Below are 15936 nucleotides of genomic sequence, written 5' to 3' on the forward strand. Positions count from 1 at the left end.
TTTATTCTAAAATGTAAAAGGATCAAATAAGTTTAGGAATGAATACTATACATATATGCATAATTATGTATTTATATAACATTAGATATATAGATATAGATAGTTTTACGGCTGTTTTACTAATGTCATTTTTATCACGACTAAATACTATTCGAGACTAAGGATTAGTTGTATTGAAATCGTTGCATTCGAGAAGTAAAAATCGTCTACTTATTACAAAAACCGCCCATATACAAAGCATCTATTGCTTTTTCTGGAAACCTCATTCATGACTAATAAAACCAAATAGAGAGGGAGAAAGTAAAGTGCATATCCTTTTTCTCTTTTGAACATTGATCGTGGAGAGTCTACATAGGTAAGATTAGTAAGTTCATGCCATGGAACATTAACTTGAAATCATATTTTAAAGTTTCAAACTAGCAGGACTGTCACGACTTTTACTTGAACAAACGTATTTTTTGTTAGAATTACGCTGGTCATTTGGCTTGATGAAATGTCTACCATTTCTTAACGCGCCCCTGTGGCTGAACGCGTCAGTCACTTAACCTTTTCATATCATTACTTCAAACGGCGACTTGGCTCTAAATCACAAGAAAATAGCCAACTTTCATATCAATTTCTTGCGAATTCAAATGAGACGCGTATTTGAAGAAAAAGCACTTTTCCAAGTGCTCTATGAAATGTCCAAATAACTGGAAGTCACGATAGATAATTGCTTTTATTACTTTGTAGAAATGTGCTTCACAAATTGTATGATTTGAAAATGCATGGATCGAAATGCTCTGGAGATGCGACCTCATGCCAGACTCCACTTGTGCACGCTGACATTGTTGTGATATATATAGAGGAGACGTTTGAGATTTGTGAGCAGCTGATCTTATTTGTATTTTACGTTATATCCACAAATTTCGGAATTATGAGGAATGAAAATGTATATTTGATTTCTCTGAACTAATATCTTTGTAAATGCTATAATGACGTTTCAGCAAATTCTTCGACTTTCTACAGAGGCATTCTATCAATGTCTAGAATGTATGCGGAATTTTGACATTAACTTTATATTCTATCAGGATGGATTGTTATTGTTACTTCAGTCATGTTTGCATAGAAGTATCAAGTTAATTTCAAAATTATATCACATTTAGGGAGTACCGAGCTCTCAACCCCTGGAAGACTGTCACATAGAACTATGTATTTTTACCAGTTTTAACGGTTGCGCCGAGTTCAACTGTAAACTTCGTGTAGATGAGATGGACAAGATACAGTGTCAAAATCTCATGTTTTGCGTACGAATACATAATTTAGTTATACTACTGACGAGACCGTTAAATGGACTAAAGTTCCTGATATCTAGCATTATAACGTTGAACAATTCCGTTCATTAATTTCTTAGTATAGCAAAGCTTAATCTTGCAATACAAAAAGGAGTATTTGTAAATACCATATGCTGTATGTAAGAGTACGGCGTAACCTCTGTCAAGTTACTGCAGAAACTGACGTCATTAAATCACTTTCACCGAATGGAGTACATAGAGATTTTAAACGCTTGTGGAATTAATATTTTATAAACTCCCAACTTTTTTGGACATATCTGGTTGCACTCGCAAGGGTGCGTGGCGAATCAGCATGGAGGGCCTAATTATCTTTGAATTGACTTGCAAGTAATAAACTGGGAAGTAAAAACCGGCTTTACTTTTCAATGTGAATGCAATTTCTACTTAGTAGTTTCTGTTAGAAATCTTTATCTGGGCATCGCATTTCCACACTACTGCTTTTCTGTATTCTAGAAAATGATCGTTTTAATAAAAAACTATATATTTACTCTCCAGATAGGAATCAATTCAATCAATGTTTGTCTCCTTCCCGCGGCGGGAAAGTGACACAAGGTCGGGAATGTGGGATTTGACAAGTCAACGAATTAAGTTAAGAATACTTCTCTGAAGTTTCGTCGTCCTTTTCTGGTAAGGACACTCCATGCGATTAGTCATGAACTAAATCCATTCTTAAAAAGTGATGAGGCAAACCTCAGTAGTGCATCTCCATAGAACTACACAAAACCTTTTCTTAACTGGAAGAACCCTTCATACCGTTCAAACTTTCCCTTTTGCTTAATTGATCATTCAACCTACTATCCATCAGATTTTCCGTATCCTCGACATGCTTTTAACCTTGACGATGGTATCTCCATAAGTATTAAAAAAATAACTGGTAATTATTGACAACCATATTTATGTGGGAGTTTGTGGCATTAAATGATTACTACGCCGCAGATTAAGCTCAACTTTGAGTCCCATCTAAACTCCATGTAAAAGCATGCTAAATAGGTAGTATAAGCAACCAATGCTCTCAAGTGACTTGTGTTATTTGATATCTCTCATGATATTTTAGAATTATGTTGCCAATTGTAGTGTAGACAAATGGATTCATTAGTCAGATGGTGAGAAATATTGTTTGGTAATTGTTTAAATATGTAGTCTATATAATACTATGAATAGAATAGTGCACTAAAATCTGGATTCTAATGTCTAAATGAAATCTATCATTTACGGATGTTTACTTAAAATATATAAGCAAAGCTAAGGCTTTTTAAAAACATTTGAAGCCATACAAAGTAGCTTAATTTAGAGAGGCATTTACATAGAGTATCTAGTACAACATGGGTTCCGACGTAAAATGAAATAACCTATTTGCTTTAAAAAATGAATACATTGCATCATCCCACGACCCGGAAAACTGTTAATACATTACTAAGTAGACAAGATGATCACTATATGGGGAACACTAATAAGAGACCATTATTTACAAAAATCAAGCGGAATCGAATCGCTTGTAATTGTTACTATAAACAAATTCCACGGTTCAAAAACGTTTCCAGAAAAGTATCGTAGCTATAATCTCATTGGCTCAAAATGACTCAACCGTAGTTGATGAGCCGTTAGACAAAATCAATCTGCCAAACCAATGTCTACAATTGTAAAGTGGAATGTCATATTGAGATGAAGATAGAAATCAATGAAAATAACTTAAACTCCGAAAAACATTACATGAAAAGACTGGAAAAATAGAATTAACTACTTTCCTACATTTGTTGTCGTATATTGATGTTTATAAATCTAATTATAAGTAGCCAACTATTGATTTGAAAATATATAAAACCTACATTAAATTATAGAGCATTGCACTAAACCTGAACTCGTGTACATACACGGAATGTAATATTGAGTTATGCGTGAACACAAAGAACGACTAAATATGGTAAGTATAAGCAGAGTTGTGTATATTTCTATTCAAATAAAAATTCTGTTAGACATTTGGTATTTCTTATAGATGTGGCCTTCGGGCCAAAATCAAATTGTGTCTGTTCCGGCAGATGCTGTAATCAAAGACCATTGCCCTTCTGGCAATCTTACATGGGTCATCTGGCAAATCACTGTCCAGCTCCCATTTCCCACCTCTAGGGAGCTGGTCCGGTGCATTCCCCCTCCCCCTCTCTCTCTCCACATCAAAAACTGCATTGTACCTAATTTGCTCAGTGGGGAAGAAAATAAATACAGACCGATCAATCTATGCAGATTTCAAACCTTAGACCTTAAAGAAGTTGCAGTTTTAAGTGTCAGCATATTTTGGCAGTAAAAAAATAAGTTGTAACAGGCGTGCTTAGAAGCTTCCGGCTCTATTAAGTATTAGCCTTGGTGCCCGACATGCCTGGCTGTCTGGACGTGTGTTGCTCAAAAACGTGGTAGTAGGCAATCATGCCCGAACCCGTACCGCGGAGGAGGAAAAGAACCTGAAAAAAACGTGACGTTTTTGCCGTTGTCCATCGCCAAACCGGAAGTGGCGAAGGTTTAAATTAAAGCTAGTCAATCGAAAAGAGGAGATGACTTTCAAAAATATCGGGGTGGGGGGGGAGAGCTACCCCTTTCTGTAGAAAAAATGCCCAGTTGAAGGTGACGAAATTAAGGTTTCATTTTTTTTTTTTTTCGATAGTTGTCCAAAGCGTCGTGCTTCAAAACTATATCGATCTCGAGAAAATCCGTCGCCCCGGTTGAAAGTTTAAGGCAGACACATGCATACACTTAAACAGACGGGTGAGATTTATATTATGGAAAACAAAATGAACTGTTAGTTGAGGGTAAATAATTTACATTGTTAAAATCCTACATACGGGCAGGAAGCCCAGACGTTGCCGAGATTGAATGAGGATAAGCAAATATCCATCGAAATCGGTGAAAGTGTCCATTTTCCAATCAAATAGATTTTCTCTAGTTACGATCCACTGCGTAACACCAGAACGGAACTTCACATAGTGACTTGGTCCATAATACTTTGGAATCTCCATTGCACTGTAGAGAACTGTTGATTGTATGAAATCATTTATACATAATAGCTTGAATTAGTTTAGAATTCAAGTTACATGGGTCATTTGTACCCAAAATATTTTAAACCCGCTCTTGTCTGATCAAAGAACTTACTGCTTATGTTATTCGCCGGCTCTTCATGCGGTGATAAAATTCATAAATGGACTTTGCTGTATAGTAGTTGATTGTGGTAAATATCTGTTTGCCTTTTTAAGCGCATTTTTCGATTATCGATTTTCGATAACAATGTAACACATTCCGATACAAAACCTATCTCTTAACACTCCCATAAATTAGATTTATGAAATATAATAATCGACCCAGCAGTTTTAGTCCATAGAAGACAAACACTCGCACACAGTGGATTTTATAGACATTTTATGTGAAATGTCCATTGTTTCATTCAACATGACAAAAGTCAATCTGAGAAATAACCCTGTCCATGTTAAGAGCTTTTGCGATATATCCCATTTTGTGATTGTGGGCGCTGTCAAAATATTTGCCACTAATTTAACCTTGATGATCGCTGTCACGATCCCCACGCGCACATACTATGAACCAACAAAGAATTTTGGGGTGGACTTGTCGGTAGGATATAGATTTGTACTCCGCCCACGCGTACTAATTCTTAGCTTTTTAAGTTTCTCTTGATCATTTTGCCAAGATCAAAGTGTTTTGTTTTTTTTTGTTTTTTTTTCACTAGAGAACCTTCCGAGACTACCCTACCACTACCCCCCTATCTTTGTTTTATCACCCCCTGGTCAACCCCTACTCGAAGGTCGCCACCTAATATATTTCTTTTTTTGCTTTTAACAATCTATTTATTTTACTCCCTACACCCGATATGATTTCTTCCCAACCCCCATTAGGGATCTCCCCGCTTGTTTTCGGTACCCCGAAAAACAGTAGGCGATCTAACTACTTAGTAAGGTCCCTCCCTGAGCTAATCTAACAATGCACTAGGCAATTTTATTTTTTGTATATTTTTCTAGAGTTCCCACTCCCAACACGAACTGTTTTTCTTCCAAGTTCAAGAACTTTTTTATTTTTCAATGAATTGAATTTTTTCTCACACACACAAATTTTATTTTTAAAAAATGCAAACACAGAAATCGTGTGTGTGTATATATATATATATATATATATATATATATATATATAACCTTTTTGCAAAAACGCTGGGGTATTCATTAGTTAGTTTAGTCCACAGTGAATGAGGCATTGTGGTAAATGTTGCCAGTCAAAAGTAAAGTCGCCAAAGACTCCGATTTTTACTTTAGTTACAATGACCCTACAACACTACCCTCCCCAGATCTTATAGGACCTTGTGCCTAAATTTGTTTTGTCTTTTGGAGGTTTTACTTTTTAATTTTTTTTAAATTTTATATTGGAATCTTTTTAATTGTAATTTTTTCTTTAAACGAAATAAATTTAATATGAAGATCAAAGTGTAGTATTTGTTAATACATGTTGTACTTATGTTTGTAACTTTTCCTTGGCCACATAGCTTACATCAAAGTGTAGTATCTTAATAGATGCTGCATTTACATTTGTAACTTTTCCTTGGCAATGGATGGGGGACCCCTTCCATGTTATATTTTTAGTCGCATGCAAGTCACTGTATCGGTCGGTCTGTAACATATTTACATTTTATTTTTTTTAAGCAAGGGGTATGGAGTAACATTTTTGTCTGTCGATTTATCAGATGGACCTATGTTTTCAATGGTCCGTTAGTCCGGATGATTGACGGATAACCGTCCATTAGTTTTCCTGAACATTTTATGTCATTTCAGCCCATTTTTTCGGTCATTTTAGTTTATCTTTAAGAATTTCATGTAAATTCTCCATTCACGAATTCATTCATTACACGAGAGCACGCGACTAATGGCTATCGGCCTTGTATTTTTGTGTGTGTTTTTAGTGCATAATATAGGGCTTCATATCACAGAAAGTACTTGTATCCAATAAATGTAAATGAGGTATTCTTAATAAGCATAGTGGAAAACATGACAACCTAAAATCTTCATTTTAAAGAAGTGTATAGGTGGATATAAGTTAAAAATTTCTTTTAAAAACAAAAAAAAAACTATATGATCAAACATGCAACCCCACGTAAAACAAAGTATGGTTATCGTTGCACAACCCTCAACCTCATGTAAACAACAGCTTTCGAAATACACCCCCAACCTTCGCTAATACAGAATGGCTTTCGGAATGGTCACCTGCAACATCCCCCATGTTAATAACGGGTTTTGGATAAGACCCTATTGTGTGAGTTGGTGTGGCTTTCAAAATATTTGCCACAAATTTAATGTTGATAATAGCTGCCAGGATCTCCACGAGCAAATACTATGAATCAAAAGAACCTTTTCCCCATGTGCATGTGTCTATAAAACACCTGCATGAAATGTTGGGGCGTCAATTTAATTCTTAGCGCGTAATGTCTAAAAGGACAGCTAAACAATGGTACGCGTAGGTATTAAGTTAAAGGGCTTTGTATCTGTTATTAGGATGTATATCTGCCCGATGTTAATTCGTGCATAGGTATAGAAAAACAAACAGAAAATAACATGGAAACGGCCTGTTACAAAACAAAAAAATAGTATCTTTATTCGTTAATGAGATTCGAAATCGATAAAAAAACAATGCTATCCGTAAATGTTATGGTTTCTTTCAGATTTTTGTAGGGGGTAGTTGCGTGTTGTGTGTAGGTAACTGAGTTATCGATACATACATTTCTGATTATAAGCGGTTAATATTGTTTTCGGTTTAATATTAATAAAACGTGTAGAGCCGCCGTATTTATAAAGGCAGACGCTTTCGTTTTAATAAGGTGTGTAATCCGGAATAATCAATTTTCGGCTCTCGGCCAATGAAAATTGCTGGAAATTTAAAGGGAGAAATTATTTTCGATTTGATAAATGGGAAACTTATGTCTGCGAGTGTATGATTCAGTTACAAAAATGAAATATGAATGAAGACAATTTAGAACAATATGCAATAAAATTCTGTCAGAATTTAGAATAATGCCACAGAAACGTATGAAATGCGTAAGACTGCTTTTAGACTATATTTTACGAGTCGAGTATCGGTTTTTGAGTGCCATAACATTAAATGAAGGCAAGGAGTCTGTGAGGAATAATGTAAGATGTGGGAGGATTAAGGAAGTCAGGGCAGCAGTGTTAATTCGCCAAATGTCCTGAATAAGGATCGCCGTTTGTCTATAGTCAAATGCACGGTATGATGTCAGTGTGAGAACTGTACACACAATTATTCGCGAGGGACTGAAGATGCGGAAGATTTGCGCAAAGTTTTCCCAACGCTGATCAGAAAGATGTCATGACAGAGGGGAGATGGTCGAGCTGTTCAATTTAGATCCCACAGTCCTACCTGTGACGTTTTGTTATATCTTAAGCTCAAGAAAAAACGTGGGCTATCGTTATGAGACTATTCATAAGAAAAGCTGTGACGAGTCATTGACACGTTCACAAGAGGATTTTTTATAGGGCCTTCCAGAAGGTGTTGGAACGGTACAAGTGTATTGCAGCCGAAGATAACTTCGAAGGGGACTAGTTTCGTGTGTGTACTATCAATAAATGCCCATACGAACAAAGTCTGGAAGCTTCTTTAAGGCACGTCGTAATTTAACAGAGCCGTATATCTGTTAGAGCCATGCGTATTAAAGTTGAGGAATGAGCGTGGATATTGGGATTATTGGGCAAATGAGCTCATCTTGGATATTATTGTCATTGGTATTTTATCGATGTAACCTCCATCTCGTGCATCTTGGTTTCTTTAATTTGTAGAGAATTCGGATTTTTATTTGAATCGCATGGGTAAGTCATTGCTGACGAAACAAGAACTGGATAAGTTTTTATTCGTGATTGGATTCTTGCCATCATCTTAAGTGAAGAATGAACGTTTAACTTCGATGTATAATGTCATATCGCATGGAAAGTGCTAATTAATTTTATGTAATTGTATTCTGGAGTGACTGATACAATCCACACTAGATGCGATACTAGTAATAAAATTTAGATTACTTAAAGCTACTATCCAGTAATTGCTGCCAGAATTAGACCAATATCTCTCAATAAAGTAAATGTAGCTTTTACTTCGAAATTCTGTAATGATTGCAAGAGGCATCGATAAAATCAGCTTACATCAAGCAAAAATCTGAAAATAAAGAGATGAGAATAGTACGCAAACTCCTCCAATTAATACAAAATAATCATTTGAAAAGTCCTCAGCTTAAAGATTTAAAATACATAATACAATTTTGGTGTCGATTTTCAGAATACATTAAAAGCTAATAAGTTTGTATATTTTCTACAGGGCAAATAAAGTTAAATGATGAATCGTTGTAAATAATATCTCAAGAAGATAACAATTCTTTACAGGTACATAGTCATAACTAGGACTAAGACAACATCTTATTTTCCTTGTTTTGATTCTTAGGTATATATCCATTGATATCTAATTCTTTTACATAGTGATATTATCCACTCTTAATAGTGCCTGTGTCGGATTTATACTCGAGAGTAAAAGCAATGAATAAATATGCTGTTGTCACAGCCCTAGTCATAAATCCTTAGAGTATTTTACGAACGTTTCATTATTAAAAATGGTTTCGTCTTTGGGATAGAAAGGGCACTTGTTTTACTCGATAACTTAGCCAGATGAAATATATATTTATTTTATGCAAGTAAATACACCTATTTTTTTTAGTTTGGAATAAGGCATTGCCAGTATTTAGTCATTTATCAAATTTTGTTGGAAGGAATCATGAGAATTTCAGTTATTTTGCGTAATTAAGTTACAAGCTGTCCATTCCACGTAGAGAGAAGCACGAACACGACAAAAGATATGCTAATTTCTAATCACGAATCGAATTGAATTGTTTTCAAATTATCGGCTTTTGTGATCGTTTTGTTCGTCCAATAGTCGACCTTTTTCAACCGAATCATTTCTTTTGTTCGATGTCTTTTGTAATATTTCGCAATCTTTCTTAGGAATTGCAGTAAAAAATATAAACACTTTACATGAATACTGTATTCTCTTGTATTTTAATGTCGTTATAACATCAATACATTTCCTAGTTATAATATAAATATTATCAGAACAAATAGTGGCCAATGTTCAATAATGGTTTTATTTATTTCTCTGTAAATCCTTTGGAATCGATGGTTTCTCTTTTTCCTTCGCTTCGTTATGCATGAAAACGAACAAAATGGAAACTCAAACGAGAGTAAGCTTTTTTTCTAAGTTGCGAGTATGAATTATGCATACGTAATATTACAATTACCACGTTTTATGGACAAAGATAACTTGGCGTTGTCCAAAATTCTACTCGTTTCGTATAGGAACCGATTCTTTTTGCTGCTTATTTAAAAAAAATCTATTGAGTTTGACTTATTACTTTTGTTACCCTCTCAGGACAGCAACTATTCATTCCCTCAACTACAGCGTATCAACTTTTTTCCGCCAAGTGTTTGTCGCATTTCGACGAGAATTCACTTTGTTTGACATCTTTCACATCATTACCTGTTATCCGAAGTTTACCTTTAGCTTTTCCGTCAATCGAACCTAACCTCAAAACAATATTTTCACCTTCAAGGTTTATTTTTCTGTTTTTGAATTAGGAAGCAATGAATCCGTGTGTAACATAAGTACATAAGTGGTTTTTCTTTTCTCGTTGCAGTCAGCGCGGCCGCTACCTTCTCTCTCATACACACACACACACACACACAAACACGTATATCTGAACGTCTGTGTGTGACTAGTCACGAATAGGCTCCTATATGGTTGACTATTATAGAAAACTGATCACATATAATGATAGATGTATCAAGACACGGGCATGGGTATGTTTGATTTGGCATAATGATTCATTAAAATTGTGGGGTCTGCGTACGCGTCTGATCCATAAAGTATGGAAATGAAAAACAAAATTAAGTTTACATGTGTTTTTGATATAGATGTGCATAATACTTTGATAAGTAGGTTTTAACTTGAATAGAGATGGTATAAAATTGTGGGGGCTGCATTCGCCCCTGGCCTTCATAGAATTGAAATAGGCACAAACTTGAAGACTTTTCATATCTATCTGCGAAAATATACTTTGATAACTGTTTCAGTTTGAGAAAATGTTATAAAATTATGGGGTGTTCGTTCGCGTCTGACCTCCATAGAATGGAAATAGTTACAGTGCTGAAAAAGCTCCAACCAGAACCTGCCCCCATACTTACAAAACTGTTTAAGCGTTGCCTTAAGAAGTGCTTTCTAGCACCCTGGAAAACTTCATCAGTATGCCCTGTATTTAAAAATTCAGGTGAAAAGTTATCTCCCTCTCAGTACAGACCAAGAAGTCCCCTGTGTGTCATGAGTAAGTTGTTGGAATCCATATTAAATAAAGTAGTCAACCACCTCAACAGAAACAACCTCAGTGGCATGCAATATGATTTCCGCTCTACAAGATCTAAAGCAGATGTGCTAACGGTTATACCACATACGATTAGTGAATCTCTTGACAAAGGTTTCCTTTCCAGGGCAATTGCTCTTAACATATCGAAGGCCTTCGATAAAGTATGGCATAAGGGCCTACTTCACAAGATTTCCAGTTACGGTATTACTGGAAATGTTTTAATAATTTAATAATTTCTCTCTGATAGGTAAATAAGAGTAGTGTTTGATGGGCAGAAATCAGCGGCCCACAGTATTAATGCTGGAGTTCCCCAGGGGTCCATCCTTGCTGGAGTTCCCAAGGGGTGCATCCTGAGCCCAGCTCTCTTCCTGATCTAAATCAATGATCTCCCTAAACACATACTTAAATCATTCGTTGACATCTATACTGATGACACGACCATCTATGGCAACACATCAAGGGCCGTAAATGACAAAGTTCTCTAATTCTCTCTCCTCTGATCTAAAGCACGGGGAACAATGGGGGAAGAGGTGACTGGTCACTTTTAATTCATCCAAAACCAAGCTTCTATCTTCAACGCTCTGATCCCCATCTGGCATCAGTTGAAATGGATGGCTCTCGTATTGGGGAGGCTCCATGTTTTGACAAGCTTCTGGCTTTACTCCTGATCTGAAATGGAACACGTACATCAAATCTGTAGCCAGGGACGCTGGGGAAAATGGTGCGATCCTTCTACCGCTCCAGAAGATCTCATTACTGATGCAATTCTCTATCTGTATAAAAGCCAAATACGTCCAAGGATGGAGTACTGCTGCCACATCTGGACAAGAGTTGCTAAAAACAGCTTATCCTGCCTTGACAAAGTACAAAATAGACCTCGTGGTTTAGTGGGGGATGCCCTTTTCTCTTCCCTGCAACCTCTCTCCCACAGAAGAGACGTTGTGAGCCTGTCTTTGTTTTATCGTTATCTCCATGGCAGGTGCTCGTCTGAGCTCCAATCCCTCGCCCCCCTCTCCAATCTTTTACGAGAAACACCCGTCTGGCTGAAACTACTGTCAATAATTTTCCCCACTCTTTATCTGTGCCTAAATCCAAACGTAGATTCCATGAGCAAAGCTTTCTTAGAACTGCACGCCAGTTTTGGGCTGAAAATATTTCTCTCTCTCTCTCTCTCAATCTCTCTCTTTATCATTCAATAAATTACTTTATATACTAGAGTAATGATCATACAACTGACTACAACTTGGGCTTCATGTCCAACATAAACAAACTCCTGACAAACCGCCCCCTTAAGTAAGACACTCTATCTAAACCCCGAATACTAATGATTACTACAATACTATCTCTGATTACTGTACACGCAATAACCCATATCCCTGAGTGGCCTTCGGGCCTTGATAAGTGGTGACCACCATGTAAAAAAAAAAGTCAAAGTTTAACAAGTTTTTTTTTAAATAAAGATGCACAGAATATTTTGATAGTGTTTCAGTGTGAACAGGTATGGTATAATAAATTATGGGGTTTATCTATTTTTACTTTCATCATATTTTGTTTTGGTTTTGATACCCCCAAATTCGAAGCTTTCTTTACAACCCTTCCTTTTCATAACCTATCATACTTTCATAAATCAGTCCATTTTCTGTAGGCCGTTTTTGAACCCAGTCAACGAGGGTACTTTTGGTAGTGTGTAATATATATATTTATATTTCCCTCGGTATCTTGTCATGTTTTATACTTTGAACTTTATTCACTTAGTTGGCGCTGTCGGCGAGCCCAGGAATTCGCTGAAAACTGGCTACATGTTTGATTTGTGGTGTCTAGGAACAGTATCCAGGTTGCTGAACCATTTATTCACTCTAGCTCTAACTTCAGCTGGTTAGGATATCGGAGAGGCTCGACAAATCGACTGCTACGTTATGCCTTATAACTTTATCCTCAATCGAACTTTATAACTTCCCTATATTCTTTCAGAAATATATAATGGTAGCTGATAAGCTATGTTGAACAAATATTACCAATGCCAAGTAGTAATGTTTAAACGTTTTTTTTTTTTTTTTGGGGGGGGGGAATGTTCCCACTGTTTAAAATTTCTTCGCACGTGTAATATATATATATATATATATATATATATATTAATGGTCGACATGCAGCAACAAATTATATCCTTAGTCCTGAATAACTACAAACTCTGAACAACTTTTTGTATTGCTATCGCTTAATTATACGTAAATTAAACTCTGCTATGTGATAAAGTAAAATTGACAATGCAATTAAATTATCAAGATTAAAACGTGCAACTGCTCAACATCCAGCTGTAAAATTTTTAAATACTGTCTATTAAGTTCCATACATTAAAAAAAAATCTTCAATAAAATTGTCATAGCAAACTAATTAAAATAAACAAAACGAACAAGTCTCTTAAAATTGTAGAAATTGAAATAATTCTTGTTACTATAACAGTATGTCAGCTGTAATTTATTTTATTACGAACTAAAGAGTTAGAGGCGAAAGACCTGGTCCTGCCCCGTCGTAAAATACGCTTCATTGTTTTATTTCCTGTAAATTTCGTATATATTTTTAGAGCCAATTCTCTATTGCATAATATACTGTACCTAATATAGTTTTAATTTCAAGATTTAAAACCAAATGACCTGAATGCCCTGCGTTGCCCGGGTGTTTGGGGATGTGTTGAGCAAAGAAGTTGTAAGCAGGCAGGCTCGAACCCGTACCATGAAGGAGGAAAAGAACGTGAAAACATAACGGTTGCTGTTGCGTCCATCGCCAAACCGGAAGTGGCGTAGGTTTAAATTCCGGCTATACAGTCGGAAAGAGGCGACGAATGTCGAAAATATCGTCGAAAAGACCCCTCCCTCTAGAAGAGTGCTAAGCTGAAGGTGAAAATCCGTCGCCTCTGCTGAAAGTTTTAGGCATACATATATGTAGACCGGTGAGATTTGTATTGACCTAAGTGCAATCTAGCATGAAAACAAAGCATTAAACGCTATAGCTGAGTTTATTACTGTTTGATGTATTGATCGATAGATAGATACTAAATATTTACTATTAAACCTCTTAATATGTCTATATTTGCGTATGCCCAAATGTGATAGAAATGTTTGCAAGTTAAAATAATCATTTTGCCTTTCAACTTGCTGACATTTCTATACTCGATATTTATTCATCCATGCAAGTATTTTAACCATCTGTAGTGTATGACTATTCTGTTAATTTCAGTGTTAAGCGATCAGTTGTTTTAGCGTTTATCGGTTAAATATATATTCTACACATGCATACATATTTTAGTCGCCAGAGCGTTACTTTTAACCGAAGTTTAAATTAATAAAATCGGAGTTTGTGACCTTAGCTACATCAGATAAATCACTAATCACTACTTTGTTGATCAGACTATATCATTTTCTAATGCTTATCTAGTTTGCGAGGTAAGCTGCCAAAAGATAGCGAAGTGAAAACTGCCAGAAGATTAATTTTAAATGCGTCCCTCTCACTTCCCAACGTAACGTTTACACTTGGAAAACGATACTTAAGATGGGAAAGGATTTCGTGTTGATATATTGTTGGAGGCATTTTCAGTTTTAAACTTATTTGATTTAATGAATATCACAATTTCACTGAAACTTAGCCTCACAAATGGTTTACTAAACTGTTAATATTTCAGCTGCCGACTTTACCTGCCCGAAAATGCCGACACGAAGTTATCGGTAATTGGGTGAAAAATTGGATAAGTACCTATGTAATATGGTAAAGTACGTCCAAATCTAAAAGATTTGAGCGTAACACACACACACATACATATACATATATATATATACATTAGAGTAAGTTATAAATTCATCCTAGCGTGGATGAAACGCGGAATATTTGTAGCTTAATCGCCATATTTTATAACTTACTACCTAGCTCTGCCTACGTATTGAGCACTGAAGTAAATACTTAGTTTACGCATAAATTTATGCTCCCGTATATTAATTTGTGTGATATATATATATATATAGAGAGAGAGAGATGGTGGGAAAACTTTGCACTGCGTAGAAATAATCTAGTAATTTACTAGAATTCAAAAGCAACAACTATTCGAAATAAAAACCATTTTCCAATAATATACACATTTTGTGAGTTGGTTAAAGTACACCCTCTCTGGATTTGCTTTTAATCGAAAGAATCTTGACAGGCTTTTCCGGCTTCATCCCAAGACACAAATCGATTGCATTCTCGAAAGCCGCGCACTGCCAGAAAGACAAGTTGAAGCATTAGATTGTGTATACCTTCTGCCAGATTCTGTCTATAGTCCAAAAGTTTGTCTTGCTACGATCGTTCATGATAAATGCAGCATTTTGGAGGGGATTGCTGATTTCGGTTGTTCAATGAAGTAGAATTACGCTTTCATAATTTTTTTTTTAAGTCTGAAAGCTTTAATATCGTTGACATGGTCATGTATATTTTGTTTACTTTGAAAAATCGTTGCTGTGGTTAAATTAATCGATGCGTGAACGTTTTCCCCGCTTTAATTATATAAATTTTCAACTCGTTGTAGCAAAGGCTATGTACTCCTTTTCTTTAGGGGGAATCTGTTAACATAAGGGCATATATGTACTTCCTGAATTCGTTAATTTTGTTGCTGAGGTTGATTTGTTGCTGAGGTTGATTTGGGTTATTTCCTGGTTAACTCATCAGTTGTAATAGGTAAATGCTCTACAGTTTAAAATTTCCATATTTCAAAAGAAATTGATGTAATAGGAATATAGCTGATAAAGCAAACACTCCTTAGTGACACTTGTTAATTTTAGGACTCCGTAAAATAGCACTGATATACCTGCATTTAAATATTACATAAAGTGTCCAAATAGTAGATTCGACGAAAAGTATAAATTAAGCAGGTTTGAATGTTCTACCTTGATGTAGAGTCAAATACGCGTCTCAGAATTATTTTCATGGTGTTAGAGCCGCGAACATCTGGCATGGTAAATGTGAAGGGTTCTCTTGCTGAATCAATAAAGCGCAGTTATTTTTTTAACAGCTGTATCTGGTCCAATTATGGAGAGGTTGAAGTATGTTGAGTTTAACTATGATCCCAACATATTTTTAAAATTCTATTGCATTTATGAATTGTGCTTAATAACGATGAAAAGAGGTTAT

General features: G+C 35.7%; 1 protein-coding gene across 1 annotated transcript in view; it reads left to right on the forward strand.

Annotated features, from left to right (window-relative positions):
* Positions 1 to 15936, forward strand: part of LOC145258239 (cubilin-like) — a 1360229-nt gene that overhangs the window by 86343 nt on the left and 1257950 nt on the right. The gene's annotated exons all lie outside the window — the stretch shown is intronic.

This window comes from Euprymna scolopes, chromosome 3 (genome assembly GCF_053919585.1).
Source record: "Euprymna scolopes isolate OS-2025 chromosome 3, ASM5391958v1, whole genome shotgun sequence".
NCBI lineage: Eukaryota > Metazoa > Mollusca > Cephalopoda > Sepiida > Sepiolidae > Euprymna > Euprymna scolopes.